Source organism: Arachis ipaensis, chromosome B1 (assembly GCF_059453495.1).
Source record: "Arachis ipaensis isolate K30076 ecotype BB chromosome B1, ASM5945349v1, whole genome shotgun sequence".
In the NCBI taxonomy this organism is placed as follows: domain Eukaryota; kingdom Viridiplantae; phylum Streptophyta; class Magnoliopsida; order Fabales; family Fabaceae; genus Arachis; species Arachis ipaensis.
The window spans coordinates 98,496,257-98,510,012 of NC_142436.1; the positions used below are offsets into that span (position 1 = coordinate 98,496,257).

General features: G+C 41.0%; 1 non-coding gene across 1 annotated transcript; it reads right to left on the reverse strand.

The window, feature by feature from the left end:
- Nucleotides 1–10,210: 10,210 nt before the first annotated feature.
- LOC148577606 (small nucleolar RNA R71) lies at nt 10,211–10,318 on the reverse strand. The gene has a single exon (XR_015903990.1). It is a non-coding gene; the product is annotated as a small nucleolar RNA R71 (small nucleolar RNA).
- Nucleotides 10,319–13,756: the final 3,438 nt, after the last annotated feature.

Consider the following 13,756-nt stretch of genomic DNA (forward strand, 5'->3'; position numbering starts at 1 on the left):
TCTAAATGGACCTAGCTGGATATCTTTTATGAGGGCTTATGTGAAATGTCCAAAATGTGTTTAGATAATTGATAATGAGAATTTATACCGGTTCGGAATTTAATAAAATACGTTGTGAGAGCCTAAACTGATAATCGATCCTCAAATCAAATTTTAATAATTGGTTATCACAAGTACAAACCGCAATGAAAATTAACCGAAGTATTTAAACCTCGGGTCCTCTCACATGGAATTGCAATGAAGTGATCAATTATTGACTATGAAGGAACAAGGGGGTTTGATTTGCTAAAAGGGAAAAAAAATAAATGGCAAGAAAATAAAGCAAGCAACTAAAGAAAACAAGTGATAAAGAGAGATATTCATAGCAAGGATTGAGAATATAGGCTTTCCATCCTAGTCACTAATCATAACAATAATTAACAAGAGCTTATCCTATTTCGACATCTCTAACATAGGAAGAAGGTACACTGTTATCTTCAACAAAGGGAGAAAGTCAAATAAGACTAGTTAATCTCAATCCAAAAGTCCTTATCAACTCACTAATTGAATTAGCAAGAAATTGGAGTCAATGGAAATAATATTAACTAACAACTCTAGATCACCAACATGAGTTGGGTATTAATGACTCAAATTGCCTAATTTCTCTTTCCAAGCCAAGAATGATCAAAAAGCTACTCTAACATCCAACCAAGCATTTTGTCAAACATTTGGAAGGCATAAAAGGAAAGCATCATAAAAGTGCAAGAATAATAAAATCTAACAACTACTAATTGCAAGGAAACAATAATAACAACTCAATTAAACAATAAAAGAACATAAAACATAAATTGCATTAAAAAGAATCCAAATCCAACAATGGTGTTCATAAAACTAAAGAGAGGCACAAAAAGGGAAATTAACACTACAAACTAAGAGAATGAAGGTGTAGAAACAAGAAATTGTAAAGAAAACAAGATGAAAACAAGAAATTAAGCCTAGATCTAAGAAGACAATTGACCTAAGAACCCTAATTTTAGAGAGAAGAGGGAGCTTCTCTCTCTATAAAACGAACGTACATGATGCTAACCTAAAACTAATTGCTCCCCCTTTGACTCATCTTGAATTCTGCATGAAAAAGTCTCTGGAATAAGTTGGATTTAGGCTTGGAAAGCTCAGAAATCGCCCCCAATATTTTCACTTTAATGAAGTCTGATTTCTTGCATCATTTATCCTTTTTTCTTATCTAAAAATGACCATAAAAAAACATAATCTCATTTGATAATTTCAATTCATGAGCTAATTGATGAATATTATGGTACATTGCTTTGAAATGGGTTTGTGCTGAATTTCATGTGAAAAGAGCAACAAAAAGGGAAGAAAACAACAAAATAAAGCTGGGCGTGTAAAACTGGCGTGCCACTTGGAACAAACGCCATGAAAGCATGAGGGCGTGGCACGCCAGGAGCTGGGTGTGGCACGCCAGTATCATTTTCTAGAGAACAATATTGAAGGCTGCAAAAGGGGCGTGGCATGCCAAGCTGGGCGTGCCACGCCAAGTCCATCACATAATATGGGCGTGCCACTTGAACCATTGGGCGTGGCATGCCAGTTCATCAATCCAGAAGGGGACAAACACTTGGGCGTGCCACATGGTATTGAAGGCGTGGCACGCCAGCTCTAGCCCATCACTTGGACGTGCCACTTGAAGACCCAGGCATGGCATTCCAAGCTTAAAGGAGCCACCTTAAGGTGGGCGTGCCACTTGAACATCAAGGTGTGGCACGCTAGTTCAAGTTTTCAGAGAAGAGGTTGAAGACCCAAACACTTTGGCATGCCACTTGGTGTCGAAGGCGTGGCACGCCAGCGATCATCCTCACTTTGGCGTGCCACTTTGATCCCAAGCGTGGCACGCCAATGCTAAAGAAGGCCAAATACCAAAGCTGGGTATGCCTCTTGAGGTCGAAGGCGTGGCACGTCAGCATTCACCACCAACTTGGGCGTGCCACTTGATGTCAAAGGCATGGCACACCAACTTGAGAAACCAAGGAGAAGAAGACTGAGCGTGCCACTTGAATGCTGGGCGTGGCACGCCAGCTACTAGAGCAAGGAAGCATGCATTATGGGCGTGGCACGCCACACACTGGGCGGTGGCACGCCAGTTGTGTTTTCCAAAGATGTGAAGAAGGGTTTTCATGGGCGTGACATGCTAGTAGTAAAATCCAGAGAGGAAGATGAAGCAACCACAATGGGCGTGGCACGCCAGACCCTGGGTGTGCCACGCTAGTTCAACTTTTTAGAGAAGAAAATAGTGCACACAGAATGGGCGTAGCACGACAGACCCTGGGTGTGCCACGCTAGTTCAATCCTCTAGAGAAGAAGAGGAAGCACAAAGTGGGCATGGCACACCAGACCCTGGGCGTGCCATGCCAGATCAACTTTCCAGAAAGGAGAAGAAGAAGAAAAAGGCCTGGGCGTGCCACTTGGGCTCGAAGGCATGGCACGCCAGGCTAACCAAGCTTTAAAAAGGCCTGGGTCTGCCACTTGGGTTCGAAGGCATGGCATGCCAGGGAGCTGGATGCATGGAGCGTGCCACTTGAGGGACTAGGCGTGGCCACTCAATTAGAGTAGGAGTTTTGTTGAAGTATAGTTAGATTTACTTTTCACATCATCTTCTTCCATCTCTTGTACTTTTCTCTTAAGTTATGAGCAGCTAAATTCTCTCTCATTGAGAGAGGGAGCTCTGTTGTACTTGATGGATTAATGATAGTGAATTTGTTCTTCTCTTCATCTTCTCTTTGATTTTCTAGAAGGAATTTCGTTTTAATGCTAGTGTTCAATCATCTTGGGAAAGAGGTTGAATGCTAAATGGGTTTCATGGGAACCTTGGAAAAGGAAACATGAAACTATGCTTGAAATTCCTTTTCACACTTGAGTAGATCTGGGTTTTGGTGATTGGATATGGTGACATTTAATCCACCCACTTTTTGGATCTATGAGGATGTGTGATATAATCAGGGACCAAGCATACCTCTCTTCATTAGCAATTAGACCAAGGAATTGGCTGATTATCAAGATTTGAGAGATTGAATCACCAAGGGATTGGGTTTCAATCAATAATGATTGCCAAGAGGTCAATGAGTTATATGAGTAAAGATGAGATGAGCTGGATTTAATCCAAAGAGAAAAACATCTCCTGATCTCAATAAATTCCCCATATTCTCATCTTTCACATTCTTTATAGCTTTCTTTACATTCTGTTATTCCCTATTCCCATTTACAATTAAGTCATTTATGTTTATGCACTTTACATTCTTGCCATTTAAGTTTCTGTAATTTACTGCTTCTCTTCACTTTTGAGCCATTTACATTTCTGCTAATTTAAATTTCTGCAATCACAATCTATATTGCTCAGCTTGACCAATTCGCCCATTGATTAAAATTGCTCAAATCTACCAATCTCCGTGGATATGATCCCACTCCTAGTGGGTTATTACTTGACGATATTTTTGGTGTGCTTGCCAAAAGAACGGATTCATTATTTTTATATGGGGAGTGAATTCCAGTCATCAAGTTTTATGGCGCCGTTGCTGGGAATTGGTTTGACTTTGACAATGATTAAATTGATGGGAAGCTAGGTTAAGCACTTTTAGTTACCTTGCTAATTCCTGTCTTTTTAATTCTTTAGTTTTCTTAATTCTTTTTTATTTTTTTATTTGATCATTTTAGCTGTTCATTGTTCATATTTCCATTTTTTTTACTGCTCTATTAACTGTTTGATCAATTGCACTAACCAAACTAACCACCAGTCTTAACAAGAAGTGATTCCTTCACTTGTCCTCTGTCTGCTATGTGTTGAATGTATGACAGGTAGAAGAGGAGAAACTTCATCCTCTTTTGATAGTGAGCCTGAGAGAACCTTCCTGAGATTAAGGAGGGAAGCAAGAGGCAAAGGAATAGTTGGAAAGGAAGTAGTGGAGGAAGATCTGGGAGTTACTATGGAGGAAGAGGTGCATAACCATGTTGGAGAGAATGCTGGTAATCATGTTGGGTAAGAGAGGAGAGTTCTAGGCTCCTACATCAACCCAAATCCAGGAAACTGTAGCAACATCATTCTAAAGCTAACAATCCATGCTAACAACTTTGAGTTGAAACCTTAACTCATCACACTTGTCCAGAATAATTGCTCATTTGGAGGGAATGCCCAAGAGGATCCCAACCAACACCTCACTATATTCTTGAGGGTTTGTGACACTGTAATGTCAAATGGTGTACACCTTGACACCAACAAATTACTTTTGTTTCAATTTTCTCTCAGAGAGAAGGCAGTAAAGTGGTTAGAAGCATTTCCCAAGGAGAGCTTAACAACTTGGGATGAGGTTGTGAACAAGTTTCTAGCAAGATTTTACCCACCACAGAGAGTTAATAGACTAAGAGCTGAGGTGCAAACCTTCAGACAACAAGATGGTGAAACACTTTATGAGGCATGGAAAAGGTTCAAAGACTTGACTAGGAAGTGCCCTCCGGATATGTTAAACGAATAGGTTCAACTACATATCTCCTATGAAGGGTTGTCATATGAAACAAAGAAAGCTGTAGACCACTCTTCAGGGGGTTCACTCAATAAGAAGAAAACTATTGAAGAAGCCGTAGATGTTATAGAGACTGTAGCCGAAAATGAGTACTTCTATGCTTCAGAAAGAACTCAAAAGAAAGGAGTGCTGGAGCTCAATTCTATGGATGCTTTGTTAGCACAGAACAAGATGATTGCAGCTCAATTAGCAGCCCTAACAAAGAAAATGGAGACAAGCCAAGTCTTAGCTGTCCAAGCTGAAGCACCTCCACAAGAAGGAGATGCACCAGAAGTTGATTGCGAATGAGAGCAAGCAAATTATGTGAACAATCCCTCTAGACCACCATATGATCCCAACACCAAGACATATAACCCAGGTTAGAAGAACTACCCAAATTTTGGGTGGGGAAATCAACAAAACTACAGCCAAGACCACAAACCATACCAATCTAACCAATACAACAACCACAACCCCAACCATCAGTTAGGAAACAATAGACCCTATCACAACTCACAAAATACATCATATCACTCCACCCAGCAAACACACAATAACCACCATCAAGATATATCATCCTCAACCATGCAACCATGTGAAAACCAGTAGTAATTTTGCAAAGTTGGAGGCTGCCATAGCACAATTGTCAACACAACTGATAGGAACTATTTCTACCATTCTAGAAAGACAAATACAGGCTGAAAGAAAGATAGATGCAACCCAAGAAGAGTTCAGATCCAACATAAGAAATCAAGGGATAGCAATTTCAAAATTGGAAGCACAAGTAGGGAGCTTGTCTAAATAAATACCAATACCTACACATACATTTTCCAGTGATACCATGGCCAAACCAAGAGGGGAATGCAAGGTCGTCACATTAAGAAGTGGAAAAGTTGTAGAAGAAGCATTCCCAAGTCAAAGCAACCAAGAAGAAGAAGTTGCAAAGGAACCTGAAACCAAGAAAGAAGGAAAGACCCTGCACCATCCTCACCAAAGCAAGTCCTAAAGCCTTATGTGCCAAAGGCACCCTATCCACAAAGGCTGAGGAAGGATGGGAAAGATAGCCAGTTCTCTAGATTCCTAGAAATCTTCAAGAAGCTCCAGATCAACATACCCTTCGTTGAGTCATTAGAGCAAATACCACTCTATCCCAAATCTTTGAAGGAGCTCATGACAAGAAAAATAAACTGTGGTGAAAAGGAAACCATAGTGCTAACTGAGAAGTTTAGTGCCATCATACAAAAGAAGCTTCCTCAAAAGATGAAAGATCCTGGGAGCTTCTAAATTCCCTGCGTCATAGGTGATATCAACATTGAGAAAGCATTGTGCGATCTGGGGGCTAGCATCAACCTCATGTCCTTGGCTATGATGAAAAGGATGAGGATTGAGGAAGCCAAACCAACAAGAATGGCACTCCAATTGGCTAATAGAACGTTCAAGTTTCCTCACCGGGTAGTGGAAGATTTGTTGGTGAAAGTAGGAGAGTTTATTTTTCCAGCTGATTTTGTGGTGTTGGATATGGAGGAAGAAGCCAACACATCAATCATCCTAGGAAGGCCATTCCTTGCTACTTCTAGAGCCATTATTGATTTTCAAAAAGGGGAGTTAGTCTCGAGGTTGCATGAAGAGAGGATGGTCTTCAATGTCTTCAAAGAAATGAGTTACCCTAAGGAATCCATGGGAGAATGCATGATGGTAGACACCATAAAAAAGATAGTTCAAGGAGTTTTGGAAGAAGAACAATGTGAAGAAGCTATAGAGCTGGAGCAACAAGAATTAAGTGGAGAATTACCACAAGAAACCTTGGAGGATTCAAATATGTTAAACTATACAAGCAACAAGGAAGTGGAAGCACCAAAACTAGAGTTGAAGACCTTGCCTCCAAGCTTGAAATATGCTTACTTGGGTGACAACAACACATACCCAGTAATCATAAATTCAAGCTTGAGTGAAGGACAAGAAGAGGAACTTATCCATGTGCTGAAGCAACACAAGGATGCTATAGGATGGACACTTGCAGATTTGAAAGGCATTAGTCCTTCAATGTGCATGTACAAAATCCTGCTTGAAGAAGATGCCAAGCCCTCAAGACAGCAACAAAGAAGGCTAAACCCAACAATGAATGAAGTAGTCCAAAAAGAGGTGTTGAAAATGTGGCAAGCTGGGGTGATCTACCTAATCTCAGACAGCCCCTGGGGAAGCCCAGTGCAAGTAATCCCTAAGAAAAGAGGGGTCACTGTTGTTCTAAATAAGAAGAATGAGCTGATCCCAACAAGAACAGTGACTAGTTGGCACATGTGCACAGATTATAGGAAGCTTAATGAAGCTAGCAGGAAGGATCACCTCCCCCTACCTTTCATGAATCAGATACTAGAAAGACTTGCGGGACATGAATATTATTGCTTCTTGGACGGTTATTCTGGTTACAACCTAATAGTTGTAGATCCTAAGGACCAAGAAAAGACCTCATTTACCTGTCCCTATGGTGTTTTTACTTATAGGAGAATGCCATTTGGATTGTGCAATGAACCTGCAACATTCCAAAGGTGCATACTCTCCATATTTTCAGACATGATTGAAAGATTTATTGAAGTATTTATGGATGACTTCTCTGTGTTTGGTGATTCATATTCTAACTGCTTACACTACTTAGCCTTGTTGCTAAAGAGATGCCAAGAAACCAAAAGCTCGTTTTGAATTGGGAGAAGTGTGACTTTATGGTCATAGAGGGGGTAGTTCTTGGCCACAAAATCTCAAAAAGAGGCATAGACGTGGACAAGGCCAAGGTGGAGGTGACTGAAAAGTTATCCCCACATTGCAATATCAAAGCAATTAGATGTTTCTACGACATGCTGGCTTCTATAGGAGGTTCATTAGAGATTTCTCAAAGGTTGTCAAATCCTTAAGCAACCTGCTTGTCTCTAATGTACCTTTTGTTTTTTATAAGGAATGGATGCTAGCCTTTGATGAGCTTAAGAATAGACTTTCTTCTGCACCTATCATAGCACTACCCTGCTAGGATCTACCCTTTGAGTTGATGTGTGATGCATCAGACTTTGTTGTTGGTGCTATTTTAGGATAGAGGAGAGATAAATTAATGCATGTTATTTATTATGCCAGCAAAGTCCTTAATGAGAATCAAAATAACTATACAAGTATAGGGAAGGAACTACTTGCCATAGTCTTTGCATTTGATAAGTTTAGATCATATCTTATTGGTTCTAAAGTACTCATTCAGCTCTCAAATATTTTCTTTCCAAACAAGAGTCCAATCCCAGATTAATAAGGTGGATCCTGCTACTCCAAGAGTTTGATATCGAAATTAAAGATAGGAGTGGAGCAGAGAACAAGGTGGCTGACCACCTATCAAGGATCCCACAAGAAGAAGATGAGGCACACCAACTTGCAGTGAATGAGAGCTTCCCTGATGAGCTGTTGATGATGATCCAAGATGCTCCTTGGTTTGCAGACATATCCAATTTCAAGGTTACTGGAGAGCTATCAACTAACATCAACAAACACATGAGGAGAAAGTTACTCAAATATGCTAAACACTACATTTGGAATGAGCCTTATTTGTTCAAAATGGGTGCTAATGGGATCTTGAGAAGGTGTATTTCCTATGAGGAAGGGCAAGAAGTCCTCTAGAAATGTCATGGATCTACATATGGAGGCCATTTTAGTAGGGAAAGAACTGCAGCCAAGGTGCTACAGTGTGGATTTTTGTTGGAAATCATGTTGGGCAAGAGAGGAGAGTCTTAGGCTCCTACATCAACCCAAATCCAGGAAACTGTGGTAGCAGCATCCTCAAACCAACAATCCATGCCAATAACTTTGAGTTGAAACCTCAACTCATCACACTTGTTCAGAATAATTGTTCATATGAAGGAGGAGCCCAGGAGGACCCAAATCAATATCTCAGCACATTCTTCAGGATTTGTGACACTGTAAATTCCAATGGTGTACACCCTGACACCTACAAGCTACTCTTATTCCCTTTCTCCCTCAGAGATAAGGCAGCAAAGTGGTTGGAAGCATTCCCCAAGGAGAGCTGGTGCACGAATTGTGAATCACACTTTTCACACTCATACCACTAACCAGCAAGTGCACTGGGTCGTCCAAGTAATACCTTACGTGAGTAAGGGTCGAATCCCACGGAGATTGTTAGTTTGAAGCAATCTATGGTTATCTTGCAATTCTTAGACAGGAAGTCAATTATATTTAACAGTTGAGTTGCGAATAAACAAGAGAGCATGGATTAAAGGTTACTTGTTATGCAGTAATGGATAATATGTTGGAGTTTTGGAGATGCTTTGTCTTCAGAATCTCTACTTTCCTCTATCTTCTGATTCATGCACGCACGTCCTCCTATGGCAAGCTGTGTGTAGGTAGATCACCGTTGTCAATGGCTACCATCCATCCTTCCAGTGAAAAGGGTCCAGGTGCGTTGTCACCGCATGGCTAATCATCTGCAGGTTCTCAGTCGTACCGGAATAGGATTTACTATCCTTTTGCGTCTATCACTACGCCCAGCACCCGCGAGTTTGAAGTTCGTCACAGCCATCCAATCCCAGAATCCTACTCGGAATACCACAGACAAGGTTTAGACTTTCCGGATTCTCATGAATGCTGCCATCAATCTAGCTTATACCACGAAGATTCTGATTAGGGAATCTAAGAGATATTCATTCAATCTGATGTAGAATGGAAGTGATTGTCAGACACATGTTCATGGATTGAGGAAGGTGATGAGTGTCACTGATCATCACCTTCTCCATAGTTAGGCGCGAATAGATATCTTAGATAGGAACACGCATGTTTGAATGGAAAACAGAAATACTTGCATTAATTCATCGAGACACAGCAGAGCTCCTCACCCCCAACAATGGAGTTTAGAGACTCATGCCGTCAAAGAGTATAAAGTTTTTGATCTAAAAAATGTCATGAGATACAAAATAAATCTCTAAAAGTTGTTTAAATACTAAACTAGTAACCTAGGTTTACAGAAAATGAGTAAACTATAACAGATAGTGCAGAAATCCACTTCTGGAGCCCACTTGGTGTGTGCTGGGGCTGAGACTAAAGCTTCTCACGTGCCTGGGGCTGTTTTGAGCATTCAACGCCAGCTTTGGATCCTTTTCTGGCGTTGAACTCCAACTTGCAACTTGTTTCTGGCGCTGGACGCCAGAATTGGGCAGAGAACTGGCGTTGAACGCCAATTTACGTCGTTTATCCTTGAGCAAAGTATAGACTATTATATATTGCTGGAACGCCCTGAATGTCTACTTTCCAACACAATTGGAAGCACGCCATTTGGAGTCCTGTAGCTCCAGAAAATCCATTTTGAGTGCAGGGAGGTCAGAATCCAACAGCATCAGCAGTCCTTTTTCAGCCTGAATCAGATTTTTGCTCAGCTCCCTCAATTTCAGACAGAAAATACCTGAAATTACAGAAAAACACACAAACTCATAGTAAAGTCCAGAAATATGGATTTTTCCTAGAAACTAATGAAAATAAACTGAAAACCAACTAAAACATACTAAAATCTATATGAAATTAACCCCAAAAAGCGTATAAAATATCCACTCATCAAGAGCCTAACCACATAGGAGGATGTTGTAAACAGATTCCTTGCAAGATTTTATCCTCCACAAAGAATCAACAGGCTAAGAGCTGAGGTGCAAACTTTCAGACAACAAGATGGTGAAACACTCTATGAGGCCTGGGAGAGATTCAAGGATTTGACAAGAAGATGCCCACCAGAAATGTTCAATGAGTGGGTGCAACTACACATCTTCGATGAAGGGCTGTCCTATAAATCAAAGAAGGCCGTGGATCATTCTTCAAGAGGCTCACTCAATAAAAAGAAAACCATTGAAGAAGCCATAGATGTCATCGAGACTGTAGCTGAAAATGAGTATTTTTATGCTTCAGAAAGAACTCAGAAGAAAGGAGTAGTAGAACTCAATTCTGTGAATGCCTTGTTAGCTCAAAATAAGGCAATTGCAGCACAACTAGCAGCCTTAACCAAGAAGATGGAGGCTACTCAAGTTTCAGCAATTCAAGACCAAACTCCTCAACAAGAATGAAGTGCATCAGAATCTGAAGGTGACTGGGAACAAGCTAATTATGTGAACAACTCATCCAGACCACCATATAATCCAAACTCTAAGACATACAACCCAGGTTGGAAGAACCACCCAAATTTCGGGTGTGGAAACCAACAACGCCATAACCAGGACCACAACAAACGTTATCCATCAAATCAACACAACACATACAACCCCAACCATCAAAAAGGCAATCATAGACCTTACCATAACTCACAAAACACATCATACCATGGCAACCAACCAACACACAATAACCACCATCTAGACACACCACCCTCAACTATGTAACCATGTGAAATCAAGAGCCACTTTGAGAGGATGGAGGCTACAATAGAACAATTATCATCACAACTTGCAGGAGCCGTCTCCACCCTTATGGAGAGACAAACGCAGATTGACAGAAGGATAGACGCCAACCTAGAAGAATATAGGTCAAATCTAAAAAATCAAGGTGCAGCAATCTCAAAGTTAGAAGCACAAGTAGGGATCTTATCCAAGCAAATCCTAATGTCCACACACACATTTCTCAGTGATACCATGGCCAACCCAAGAGGGGAATGCAAGGCCATTACACTTAGAAGTGGGAAAGTTATGGAAGAAGGAACCCCAAGCAAAGGCAACCATGAAGATGAAGCTGCAGAAAAGCATGAAAACAAGAATGAAGGAGAGACCCCTGCTCCATCCTCATCAAAACCAGTCTTGAAGCCTTATGTGCCAAAGGCACCATACCCACAAAGGCTGGGAAAAGATGGGAAGGATGGCCAATTCACTAAGTTCCTAGAGATGTTCAAGAAGCTCCAAATCAACATACCATTTGCTGAGGCATTCGAGCAAATGCCATTTTATGCCAAATTCTTGAAAGAGCTCATAACAAGAAAAAGGAACTGGGGGGCAAAGGAGACCATAGTACTAACTGAGGAATGTAGCGCCATCGTACAAAAGAAGCTACTTCAGAAGATGAAGGACCCAGGGAGTTTCTAAATCCCCTGCATCATAGGGGATATCAATATTGAGAAAGTCTTGTGTGACCTGAGAGCTAGCATAAACCTCATGTCCCTAACCATGATGAGAAGGATGAAGATTGAGGAAGCCAAATCAACAAGAATGGCACTCCAATTGGCTGACAGAACATTCAAGTTTCCACAAGGGGTAGTGGAAGACTTGTTAGTGAAAGTGGGGAAATTCATTTTCCCAGCTGATTTTATTATGTTGGACATGGAAGAAGAGGCCAACACATCAATCATCCTAGGAAGGCCATTCCTAGCTACTGTTGCATCCATCATTGATGTGAAAAGGGGGAACTAGTCTTAAGATTGCATGAAGAGAAGATGGTCTTCAACGTCTTTAAGGCAATGAGTTACCCCAAGGAGTCCGTAGGAGAATGCATAATGGCAGACACCATAAAACAGATAGTTCAAGGGGTTTTGGAAGAAGAACAATATGAAGGAACTATGGGGCTGGAACAACAAGCCTCAAGTGGAGAACTATCACAAGGAATCATGAAGAATTCAAGCATGCCAACCACCACAGACAACAAAGAAGCAGAGGCACCAAAACTAGAGCCGAAAACTTTACCACCCAGCTCGAAATATGCATATTTGGGTGCCAACAACACCCACCTAGTGATCATAAATTCAAGTTTGAGTAAGGAGCAAGAGGAGGAGCTTATCCAAGTGCTGAGACAACACAAGGATGCCACAGGCTGGACACTTGTAGATTTAAAAGGGATCAGTCCTTCAATGTGCATGCACAAGATCTTACTTGAGGAAGATGCCAAACCTTCAAGGCAAAAACAAAGGAGGCTGAATCCAACTATGAATGAAGTGGTTCAAAAAGAAGTGTTGAAGTTGTGGCAAGCAGGGGTGATTTACCCCATCTCAGACAGCCCTTGGGTAAGCCCGATGCAAGTAGTCCCAAAGAAGGGAGGGAACAATGTGGTGCCAAATGAGAAGAATGAGCTGATACCTACAAGAACGGTGACCGGGTGGCGCATGTGCATTGACTATAGGAAGCTTAATGAAGACACTAGGAAGGATCATTTCCCCTTACCTTTCATGGATCAGATGCTCGAGAGATTGGCAGGACATGAGTATTATTGCTTCCTGGATGGGTATTCGGGCTACAATCAAATTGTTGTAGACCCCAAGGACCAGGAAAAAACTTCATTTACTTGTCCATATGGTGTTTTTGCTTATAAGAGAATGCCCTTTGGATTGTGCAATGCACCTGCAACATTCCAAAGGTGCATGCTCTCCATCTTTTCGGACATGGTTGAGAAGTTCATAGAAGTATTCATGGACGACTTTTCTGTGTGGAAACTCATATTCTGATTACCTATGTCATCTTGTTCTGGTGCTAAAAAGGTGCCAAGAAACCAACCTGGTTTTGAACTGGGATAAGTGCCATTTTATGGTAACTGAGGGGGTGGTTCTTGGCCACAAGATTTCAAAAAATGGCATAGAAGTAGACAAGGTAAAGGTGGAAGTAATTGAGAAACTACCTCCACCTTGCAATGTCAAGGCAATCAGAAGCTTTTTGGGACACGCTGGGTTTTATAGAAGGTTCATCAAGGACTTTTCAAAGATTGCAAAACCTCTTAGCAACCTACTTGTCTCAAATAATCCCTTTGTTTTTGATAGAGAGTGCATGGTAGCCTTTGATGAACTTAAGAAGAGACTCTCCTCTGCACCTATTATAGCACCACCTAGCTGGAATCTTTCTTTTGAATTAATGTGTGATGTATCTGATTTTGCTGTTGGTGCCGTTCTAGGAAAGAGGAAAGACAAGCTAGTACATGTTATTTACTATGCTAGGAATGTCCTTAATGAGAATCAAAGGAACTACACCACAACAGAGAAAGAACTTTTAGCCATAGTCTTTGCTTTTGATAAGTTTAGATCATATCTTATTGGCTCTAAAGTAATTGTATTCACTGATCATGCAGCACTCAAATACTTGCTTACCAAACAAAAATCTAAGCCTAGATTAATAAGATGGATTCTGCTACTACAAGAATTTGACATTGAGATTGAAGATAGGAGCGGAACAGAGAACAAGGTAGCTGACCACCTCTTAAGGATTCCACAAAAAGAAGAA